Raw genomic sequence first — 12,278 nt, 5'->3', positions numbered from 1 at the left:
CATCTTCACAAGGTCCACAAGGCTGTTGTTCTGGGATTGATTTGCACTTTTCGCACCAAAGTACGTTCATTTCTAGGAGACAGAACGCGTCTCCTTCCTGAGCGGTATGATGGCTGCGTGGTCCATGGTGTTTATACTTGCGTACTATTGTTTGTACAGATGAACGTGGTACCTTCAGGCATTTGGAAATTGCTCCCAAGGATGAACCAGACTTGTGGAGGTCTACAATTCTTTTTCTGAGGTTTTGGCTGATTTCTTTTGATTTTCCCATGATGTCAAGCAATGAGGCACTGAGTTTGAAGGTAGGCCTTGACATACATCCACAGGTACACCTCCAATTGACTCAAATGATGTCAATTAGCCTATCAGAAGCTTCTAAAGCCATTACATCATTTTCTGGAATTTTCTGTTCTGGCCATTATTATGAGCCATTCTCCCCTCAGCAGCCTCCACTGAAAAAAATTTTTAAACCAGTTTTTGCTTTGTCATTATGGGGTATTGTGTGTAGATTGATGACGGAAAAAACAATGTAATCCATTTTAGAATAAAGAATGTTCACCAGAGCTGTTGCCAGATAATTTATTGTACATTTCTCTACTATAAGCCACCTCCAACATCATTTTAGAGAATTTGGCAGTATGTCCAACCGGCATCACAACCGCAGACCATGTATTTGGCGTTGTATGGGTGAGCGGTTTTCTGATGTCAACGTTGTGAACAGAGTGCCCCATGGTGGCGGTGGGGTTATGGTATGGGCAGGCATAAGCTACGGACAACGAACACAATTGCATTTTATCGATGGACATTTTAATGTACATAGATCCCGTGACGAGATCCTGAGGCCCATTGTCGTGCCATTCATCCGCCACCATCTCATGTTTCAGCATGATAATGCACGTCCCAATGTCGCAAAGATCTGTACACAATTCCTGGAAGCTGAAAATGTCCCAGTTCTTCCATGGCCTGCATACTTACCAGACATGTCACCCATTGATTATGTTTGGGATGCTCTGGATCGACGTGTACGACAGTGTGTTCCAGTTCTCGCCAATATCCAGAAACTTCACACAGCCATTGAAGAGGAGTGGGACAACATTCCACAGGCCACAATCAACAGCCTGATCAACTCTATGTGAAGGAGATGTGTCGCGCTGGATGAGGTAAATGGTGGTCACCACAGATACTGACTGGCTTTCTGATCCACACCCCTACCTTTTTTTTAAGGTATCTGTGACCAACAGATGCATATCTGTATTCCCAGTCATGTGAAATCCATAGATTAGGGCCTAATTAATTTATATAAATCGACTGATTTCCTTATATGAACTGTAACTCAGTAAGATCTTTGAAAATGTTGCATGTTGCGTTTATATTTTTGTTCAGTGTATATATATAAAAAAACATTTTCATTAAAGTATACTTTTTTGAGATTATTGTTACTGTCCCCACCACAAAAACATATATACTTAAATATATGTAATTTTGTCCTTGAAACATTTAATTGAAATACTGTATAATTCCATTCATTCCTATGGAGGACTGCTCCTACTGGGGAATGCCAATATGGCCGACCAGTTGCTTCAAAGCCTCTCAATGGCCAATATATAGCATCAGCCATCCAGGGTTTATATTCATCATTAGCACACAAAAATAGCCAATGCAGCCACATGGCTACACTTTTGAGCTCCATGGGGGCATTCACATGTGGTAGAGAGAATCCTCTGGTCACCTATAGAGACCTGCCAAGAGGATGGATGTTAAGTGCCACATGCCTTTCAATGCATACCTTTGAACACCTTGAAATTAATTAGTTGTAAGAAATGTGCTATATAAATAAAGTTTGATTTGATTGATGACATTACAGCTGTAGAATATTTAATAAACTGTAATTGTGCAGTTTTTCCATAAACTTTTAATTGATAACTTGGGATTTTATCACTTGACATATACATCATATAGTGGGAAGGATCCTACAAATCAAGACTGTGTGAATGCATGTACTACTCCGAATAAATAAATACTGTTGTCTCTGGTCATAAAACTACAATACAGGCTGGATGTCTAAACAAAGTCAATTCTGAATGTCAATAGATTTTTAGATTCATTATCATCAATGACAACATTCTAGAACTGAGTTATCACTCATCTAAGTCTGGTATCCGGGGTAATCTGGTTAATGATTATATAATTGATTAAGTGGCTCTTTCCTGTTGACAGCAGTATAGAACACATTGTACTGCTAAGACGCTCAAACTTAACTTAATAGCTACACTTACCGACACAGGATAAACTTTATCCCTCATGCTGGCCCTGACCAAACCGGTAAATTGCCCCTCACTATAGCTGCACTTCTCCACATGGCCAGACTTATAGTGGTCTTCTCCCCTTTTAATGCTCTTATGCTCATCCTTGAAAAATGCATAAGGTCTGAAATAGACACCAAAGTCGACATACTGTACAAACAATTATCTTGGCTAAGTAAAACAAAAATACTGTTTGATCTACTGCTCCGCAAACTAGCTAGCTAAAGTGTAGTCAGTGGCTAGCTACAGTGAGGGAAAAAAGTATTTCATCTATTGCTGATTTTGTACGTTTGCCCACTGACAAAGAAATGATCAGTCTATAATTTTAATGGTAGGTTAATTTGAACAGTGAGAGACAGAATAACAACAACAAAATCCAGAAAAACGCATGTCAAAAATGTTAAAAATTGATTTGCATTTTAATGAGGAAAATAAGTATTTGACCCCCTCTCAATCAGAAAGATTTCTGGCTCCCAGCTGTCTTTTATACTGGTAACGAGCTAATCTCAGCTTGTTACCTGTATAAAAGACACCTGTCCACAGAAGCAATCAATCAATCAGATTCCAAACTCTCCACCTTGGCCAAGACCAAAGAGCTCTCGAAGGATGTCAGGTACAAGATTGTAGACCTACACAAGGCTGGAATGGGCTACAAGACCATCGCCAAGCAGCTTGGTGAGAAGGTGACAACAGATGGTGCGATTATTCGCAAATGGAAGAAACACAAAAGACCTGTCAATCTCCCTCGGCCTGGGGCTCCATGCAAGATCTCACCTCGTGGAGTTGCAATGATCATGAGAACGGTGAGGAATCAGCCCAGAACTACATGGGAGGATATTGTCAATGATCTCAAGACAGCTGGGACCATAGTCACCAAGAAAACAATTGGTAACACACTACGCCGTGAAGGACTGAAATCCTGCAGCGCCCGCAAGGTCCCCCTGCTCAAGAAAGCACATATACAGGCCCGTCTGAAGTTTGCCAATGAACATCTGAATGATTCAGAGGAGAACTGGGTGAAAGTGTTGTGGTCAGATGAGACCAAAATCGAGCTCTTTGGCATCAACTCAACTCGCCATGTTTGGAGGAGGAGGAATGCTGCCTATGACCCCAAGAACACCATCCCCACTGTCAAACATGGAGGTGGAAACATTATGCTTTGGAGGTGTTTTTCTGCTAAGGGGACAGGACAACTTCACCGGATCAAAGGGACAATGGACGGCGCCATGTACCGTCAAATCTTGGGTGAGAACCTCCTTCCCTCAGCCAGGGCATTGAAAATGGGTCGTGGATGGATATTCCAGCATGACAATGACCCAAAACACACGGCCAAGGCAACAAAGGAGTGGCTCAAGAAGGAGCACATTAAGGTCCTGGAGTGGCCTAGCCAGTCTCCAGACCTTAATCTCATAGAAAATCTGTGGAGGGAGCTGAAGGTTCGAGTTGCCAAATGTCAGGCTCGAAACCTTAATTACTTGGAGAAGATCTGCAAAGAGGAGTGGGACAAAATCCCTCCTGAGATGTGTGAAAACCTGGTGGCAAACTACAAGAAACGTCTGACCTCTGTGATTGCCAACAAGGGTTTTGCCACCAAGTACTAAGTCATGTTTTGCAGAGGGGTCAAATACTTATTTCCCTCATTAAAATGCAAATTAATTTATAACATTTCTGACATGCGTTTTCTTGATTTTTTTGTTGTTATTCTGTCTCTCACTGTTCAAATAAACCTACCATTAAAATTATAGACAGATCATGTCTTTGTCAGAGGGCAAACGTACAAAATCAGCAGGGGATCAAATACTTTTTTCCCTCACTGTAAGACAGAGAAAGGGGACGGAAGAGGTTCAACTCTTTATTAAATTAATTTCAATGTAGCACATGGATTCATCATGGATTGGGCAAAGGTCTCTGATCGTGCTGGTGAATGGTAGCTGACAGTGTCGGCTAGAGATGACGTGCAGAAGCTTCCTGCCGGAATTTGTAGTCTTACTGAGGTTTTCTCCGTTGCTAATTAGCATTTCTTTTTTTTATGTGAGTAAATTGAGGCGAATATATTGATAAAACTCACTTTGCCTGAGAGAGAATTAAAACAGTTATCAAAACGTTACGCCAAGCTAAGCCTACATACTTAGTTTGAAGTGTTTGTAACATTCACTATGTGAAAAATGAATGGTGAAAAAACGAATCAAACCATTGTGTTTGACCGCTAGGTTTGATGTGTATTATGAGGCATCCACTGTGCCGGACTATTGGGACTGCTCTTATTATACCTCAGTGATTGGGACTATTGGTGCACACCAGTGGCGCACACATGCGTTGCAGTTCAAGAAATCAATCCGTCGATGACCTCGATTTAGAGGCATACAAAAAGGAATCTGTCAAAGAGTTTCAATCCATCCTCTCTTCAGCTGTAGCCGGCTACATAAAAGTAGAATTGGAACAATTGGCCTACACTAAAAGTCTACAACAAAAGTTGAAAAAGCTAAACATAATTATGCCTAATGCTAAAAAGTTAATCCATCCAAGTTGCATGCTTCAGTAAACATATTGCATGGCATGGTGTTGATGAATGGATGTGATTTAGTGATCTTTTGTGCAATTATTGTCTGCTTGCAATGATGTCTGATGCATAGCCTTTGACTGACTTTATTTGTATTATGTGTGTAGTAACATGTGACATTTGCCCATGCAGTGCAATTGCACACTGTATTTTAAGATAACCAAAATAGGTAAATAAGACAGGGAAATGTATTGTAAACATATTTGTTTGTAATTGTTTTGTAAAAATTACACTTTAAAGTGAATTGAAACATTTTACACAGTTTATTTCTTCTAATTTTCACCCCAGGGCTACGAGTAAATATGTAATTGCCCAGCCTGGTCTCATAGACTAGACGTGACATAGAAAATGTAAATCTGTGACACTCAAATTAGTATGATATGTTACGTTTGGTATGGTTAGATAAGACAGAAGGTTACTTAAGGCAAAACCGGTGAGTGGGTGGGTGTATAACGTGAACGTCTAGCAACCCAAAGGTTGTGTGTTCAAATCTTATAACGGACAACTTCATCATTTTAACTAATTAGCAACTACTTACTCCCTTTCAGCTACTTTGCAACTACTTAGGATGTTCGCTAACCCTTACCCTAACCCTAACCTTAACCCTTTAACCTAACTCCTAACCCTAACCTTAACCCGGCTAACGTTAGTGACCTAGCTAACATTAGCGTTAGCCACCTTGCCACATAGCTAACATTAACAATAACAAATTGAATTCGTAACACATCATACGTTTTGGAAATTCGTAACATAATTTGTATTAATTGCAAATTGCAATTCATAACATATCATACGAATTGGATGACGGACATCCACAAATTAATACATACCATACGAAATGTAACATATACTATATATACAAAAGTATATCGACACCCCTTCAAATTAGTGGAATTGGCTATTTTAGCCACACCCCTTGCTGACAGGTGTATAAAATCGAGCACACCGCCATGCAATCTCCATAGACAGACATTGGCAGTAGAATGGCCTTACTGAACAGCTCAGTGACTTTCAACGTGGCAATTTTATAGGATGCCATCTTTCCAACAAGTCCGTTCGTAAAATTTCTGCCCTGCTAGAGCTGCCCGGGCCACTGTAAATGCTGTTATTGTGAAATGGAAACATCTAGGAGCAACAACAGCTCAGCCGGGAAGTGGTAGGCCACACAAGCTCACAGAACGGGACCGCCGAGTGCTGAAGTGCGTAGCGCATAAAAATTGTCTGTCCTCGGTTGCAACACTCAATACCGAGTTCCAAACTGCTTCTGGAAGCAATGTCAGCACAATAACTGTTCGTCGGGAGTTTCATGAAATGGGTTTCCATGGCCGAGCAGCCACACACAAGCCTAAAATCATCATGCGCAATGCCAAGCGTCGGCTGGAGGGTGAAAAGCTCTCCGCCTTTGGACTCTGGAGCAGTGGAATCACGCTTCAGTGGTTCTCTGGAGTGATGAATCACGCTTCATCATCTGGCAGTCGGACGTACAAATCTGTGTTTGGCGGATGCCAGGAGACCGCTTGCTGACCCAATGCCAACTTTGGTGGAGAAGGAATAATGGTCTGGGGCTGTTTTCCATGGTTTGTGCTAGGCCCCTTAGTTCCAGTGAAGGGAAATCTTAACACTACAGCATACAATGACATTCTAGATGATTCTGTGCTTCCAAATTTATGGCAACAGTTTGGGGAAGGACCTATCCTGTTTCAGCATGACAATGCCCCCGTGCACAAAGCAAGGTCCATACAGAAATGGTTTTTCAAGATCGGTGTGGAAGAACTTGACTGGCCTACACAGAGCCCTAACCTCAAACCTATAGAACACCTTTGGGATGAATTGGAACGCCGACTGCGAGCCAGGCCTAATCGCCCAACATCAGTGCCCGACCTCACTAATGCTCGTGGCTGAATGGAAGCAAGACCCTCCAGCAATGTTCCAACATCTAGTGGAAAGCCTTCCCAGAAGAGTGGAGGCTGTTACAGCAGCAAAGGGGGGACCAACTCCATATTAATGCCCATTATTTTGGAATGAGATCTTCGACGAGCAGGTGTCCACATCTTTTTGGTCATGTAGTGTATCATACCAATTGGAGTGTCCTGGATTTACGTTTACTATGTTGCGTCTACCCCTGAGTCCGGGTTAATGCTAGCCTGTTGAATTCTTTCCCTTTCCCTTTGAGATGTGAGTAATCCGTATGCAGGTATCGAGAAGGATAAAATAATTTGAATTGGGATTTTCATAATTGGAAAGAGCCATATAACTACTATCGCATAAACCTTATCAATGAATGCTGACCTTGATGAAGTCATGAACTTTGTTCAAGGCTTCATAATTATAGAGCACGAGGCACACTTTTTCAAGACAAGTCCTCGAGAGAGCACAGTGGTGAGTAGACTTCCAGTTATTTTCAGGTTCATTTGGGTGACTAACAATAGGAATCATTTCCAGCGGATAATTTGTTCATAGTTTGAGCAAGCTGATCAATGTCCCACAGCTCTAGCCAACTGTTTTGAGTTTTAATGTGTCATAGAAATACTTATTGAATGATACAATTACATATAATAAAATACAAATAATCCGATAATTTATTGAAATTTAAGTTGGCCTGAATGGGGGGGGGGGGCTGAATGGGTCTAAATTGATTGTGGTAAGACAATTGAAAGACATGTCAAAATGTCTTATGACACTGTTACCTATTCTATGTCCATATTGCGCAACTCCATCACTATCTTTCTCTTCACAGGTTGTTAAAGGAGTATTTGCAGTAGATAAAGTTCAGGGAAGAATGACTTCTGAAATGGACCCCAACACTGCTGGTGTTCAATACAACCGCTGGAATGAAGACAACATCAATCTGAATGTGGCTGGAACAGGTGTAACGGGGTAAGCTCTGAGAAACACTTACTTTACTTTCAATTAAGGTGTACCACGTTGAAATTAAATTCAGTGCAGATTGTTTTTCCTCCATTAAATCCTATTTGATTAACTTCTCCAAATTCTGACCTCTTGAGTTTACTGATAGTGTATGGAACTGACCCCAACAGTAATCACTGGCCATATTATTACATGACATGTTATGCTTCCCAAAGGCTCTACAACAGGGTCTGCACTGGCACCCTGGGCATAGTTATCAAGGTGGCCGGAGCTTTGGCTGCACTGGTGGCTGTTTACATCATAGGATACCTCATTGGATATTACGCCCACAAATGCTGACCAGCCACTGACCGAAGGACCCTTGTTCAGAGAAGAAGGACCCTCAATGGACGGAATTATGTTATGTACCAATTATAATTGGTTTTTAAATGACAAAATAGTGGTTGTATGAGAGGATCAAAGATTATTGGAGCCACACTTTCAATATTAGTCAAAATTTTGTTTCCTTTTTAGAAATGTTGGGATTGCAGTTTGCTTGTTGTAAAGTGATTTTACAGCTTCCCAACAGCTTTGTCTTATATGTGAAATTTCAGAGCAATTAAGTTAAAAAATATGAACAAAATGTTTGACTTACAGTTCATGGTATTCAATATGTTCATGTCAGTAAGTGAAGTTACATTGCCTTCAGTAAGTATTCATACCCCTTGACTTATTCCACATTTTATTGTGTTACAGCCTGAATTTAAAATGGTTTACATGTTATTTTTTTCTCACCCATCTACACACAATACCACATAATGACAAAGAGAAAACATGTTGAGAAGGTTTTGCAAATTTTTGGAAAATGAAATACAGAAAGATTTCATTTACATACACTACCGTTCAAAAGTTTGGGGTCACTTAGAAATGTCCTTGTTTTCGAAAGAAAAGCAATTTTTTGGTCCATTAAAATAACATCAAATTGATCAGAAATACAGTGTAGACATTGTTAATGTTGTAAATGGCTATTGTAGCTGGAAACGGCTGATTTTTTATGGAATATCTACATAGGCGTACAGAGGCCCATTATCAGCAACCATCAGTCCTGTGTTCCAATGGCACGTTGTGTTTGCTAATCCAAGTTTATAATTCTTAAAGGCTAATTGATCATTAGAAAACCCTTTTGCAATTATGTTAGCACAGCTGAAAACTGTTTAGCTGATTAAAGAAGCAATAAAACTGGCCTTCTTGAGACTAGTTGAGTATCTGGAGCATCAGCAATTGTGGGTTCGATTACAGGCTCAAAATGGCCAGAAACAAATAACTTTCTTCTGAAACTCGTCAGTCTATTCTTGTTTTGAGAAATGAAGGTTATTCCATGCGAGAAATTGCCAAGAAACTGAAGATCTCGTGCAACGCTGTGTACTACTCCCTTCACAGAACAGTGCAAACTGGCTCTAACCAGAATAGAAAGAGGAGTGGGAGGCCCCGGTGCACAACTGAGCAAGAGGACAAATACATTAGAGTGTCTAGTTTGAAAAACAGACGCCTCACAGGTCCTCAATTGGCAGCTTCATTAAATAGTACCCGCAAAACGCCAGTCTCAACTTCAACAGTGAAGAGGCGACTCCGGGATGCTGACCTTCTAGGCAGAGTTGCAAAGAAAAAGCCATATCTCAGACTGGCCAATAAAAAGAAAAGATTAAGAACGGCAAAAGAACACACTGGACAGAGGAAGATTGGAAAAAAGTGTTATGGACAGACGAATCGAAGTTTGAGGTGTTCGGATCACAAAGAAGAACATTTGTGAGACGCAGACCAAATGAAAAGATGATGGAGGAGTGCTTGATGCCATCTGTCAAGCATGGTGGAGGCAATGTGATGGTCTGGGGGTGCTTTGGTGGTGGTAAATTGGGAGATTTGTACAGGGTAAAAGGGATCTTGAAGAAGGAAGGCTATCACTCCATTTCGCAACGCCATGTCATAACCTATGGATGGCGCTTGATGGAGCCAATTTCCTCCTACAACAGGACAATGACCCAAAGCACAGCTCCAAACTATGCAATAACTATTTATGGAAGAAGAAGTCAGTCGGTATTCTGTCTATAATGGAGTGGCCAGCACAGTCACCGGATCTCAACCCTATTGAGCTGTTGTGGGAGCAGCTTAACCGTATGGTACGTAAGAAGTGCCCATCAAGCCAATCCAACATGTGGGAGGTGCTTCAGGAAGCATGGGGTGAAATCTCTTCAGATTACCTCAAAAAAATTGACAGCTAGAATGCCAAAGGTCTGCAAGGCTGTAATTGCTGCAAATGGAGGATTCTTTGACGAAAGCAAAGTTTGAAGGACACAATTATTATTTCAATTAAAAATCATTATTTCTAACCTTGTCAATGACTACATTTCCTATTCATTTTGCTATATTTCCTATTCAAACTCATTTCATGTATGTTTTCATGGAAAACAAGGACATTTCTAAGCAACCCCAAACTTTTGAACGGTAGTGTAAGTATTCACACCCCTGAGTCAATACGTTAGAATCACCTTTCTGGGTAAGTCTCTAAGCACTTTGTACACCTAAATTGTACAATATGTGCACATTATTCTTTAAACAATTCTTCAAGCTCCCTCAAGTTGGTTGTTGATCATTGCTAGACAGCCATTTTCAAGTCTTGCCATATATTTTCTAGCCAATTTAAGTCAAAGCTGTAACTAGCCACTCATTTAGGTTAGTATTTTGGAGTAACTACAATGTTCTTAATCCATCCTCAGTTTTCTCCTGCCACAGCCGTTAAACGTTGTAACTGTTTGAAGGTCACCATTGGCCTCATGGTGAAATCCATGAGTAGTTTCCTTCCTCTCCGGCAACTGAGTTAGGAAGGACGCCTGTATCTTCGTAGTGACTGGGTGTATTGATACACCATCCAAAGTTTAATTAATAACTTCACCCTGCTTAAAGGGATATTCAATGTCTGCTTTTTATTTTATTTTTACCCATCTACCAATAGGTGCCCTTCTTTGCGAGGCATTGGAAAACCTCCCTGGTCTTTGTGGTTGAATCTGTGTTTGAAATTCATTGCTCGATTGAGGGACCTCACAGATAATTGCATGTGTGGGGTACAGAGATGAGGTAGTCATTCAAAAATCATGTTAAAACACTTATTGCACACAGAGTCCAGGCAACTTATTATGTGACTTGTTAAGCAAATTGTTACTCCTGAACTTATTTAGCCTTGCCTTAATAAAGGGGTTGAATACTTATTGACTCAAGACATTTCAGCTTTTCATTTTTAATTTAAATAAATAAATATATATATATATATATATATATATATATATATATATATAAATAGAAATTACATTATGGGGTATTGTGTGTTAGGCATTTTTTATTCAGGTTGTAACACAATAAAATGTGGAAAAAGTCAACGGGTGTGAATACTTTGTGAAGGCACTATCTATTTCCGTAGTTTAAAAAAAAGATTGTACTATAGGGCTTGTTTTGTAAGCCTACTCAACTGTATATCAAGGCCATGTGGCTTCAATATTTTTATGAAAGGACATAGGGAATACTAATAGTAGTAAAAAAGCTGTTGAAAATATGTTGATTTCCTGTGTTATTCCACAAACATTGTCTGTTAAATATGCTGTCAAACTACCCAGGCTTGCTTCTTCTGTACTCTGTAAGTACTTTTCATAGTTCCAATGAATGTGTGGCCTTAAATGGAAACTTGCATCTTGTGTTGAGTAGTCCGACTCTGTCCTTGATGCATTGGACACCTAACTGCAACTCTTGCTATTATTTTATACTATGTATGTATCTTTGAGACGCATCTCTTTACACACTCTCCCAACCCTTACTGGACACTTGATATGTAACAGTACCCCCGTGCTTTTCTAGTTAACCTGTAAATTCCCAAGCTGTTTTACAACTCAGTCAAATGGCCGTGCACCATGCATGCGCATTAACTGACCATGGAGGCATTTATGAAACCATCTTTTAGGGGTTTCCTGTGTTATTGAGGCCAAACACGTTTCTACGCAGAACATAGCACTGGCTTTCAACATGTGCAATAAATAAACACATAACCACTGCTGCCTTCAAAGTTCAATTTATTTTAGAGATCTTTTAAATATTAGACATTATACACATTCCCTGCCCTTAACTAATTAAAGAAGGGAATGGAAAAAGGTTTTACACTTGTTTCAATTGTCATTAATTATGTCTACACTCCACTGACCACAGGCTTGCTACAGGCTTATACAGTTATTGTACATCTCAAAAATAATAATAATCTTAAACAAACAAGTTACCTTTAGTGTGAAACAATATAAAAGTATAAAAAACATATTTTAAGTTGGGTAGGTAGTTTAATTCTTCTATACCTTAATACAGCAGAAGCTGTTTGTAAGTGCCAAATAATAATCAAGAACATTAAGCAAGGGTTATAATACACTATTTCCATGTTTGAGAAATGAGTGGCTGTAATTGGTATTGCTACAAAAGGGAACCCGGCAAACCAAACACATTGAACATTGACATCTCATATACAGTATTGGGATTTT

The sequence above is a fragment of the Coregonus lavaretus genome (assembly GCF_964263955.1).
Source record: "Coregonus lavaretus genome assembly, chromosome: 22".
NCBI lineage: Eukaryota > Metazoa > Chordata > Actinopteri > Salmoniformes > Salmonidae > Coregonus > Coregonus lavaretus.
This window is presented reverse-complemented; position numbering follows the sequence as displayed.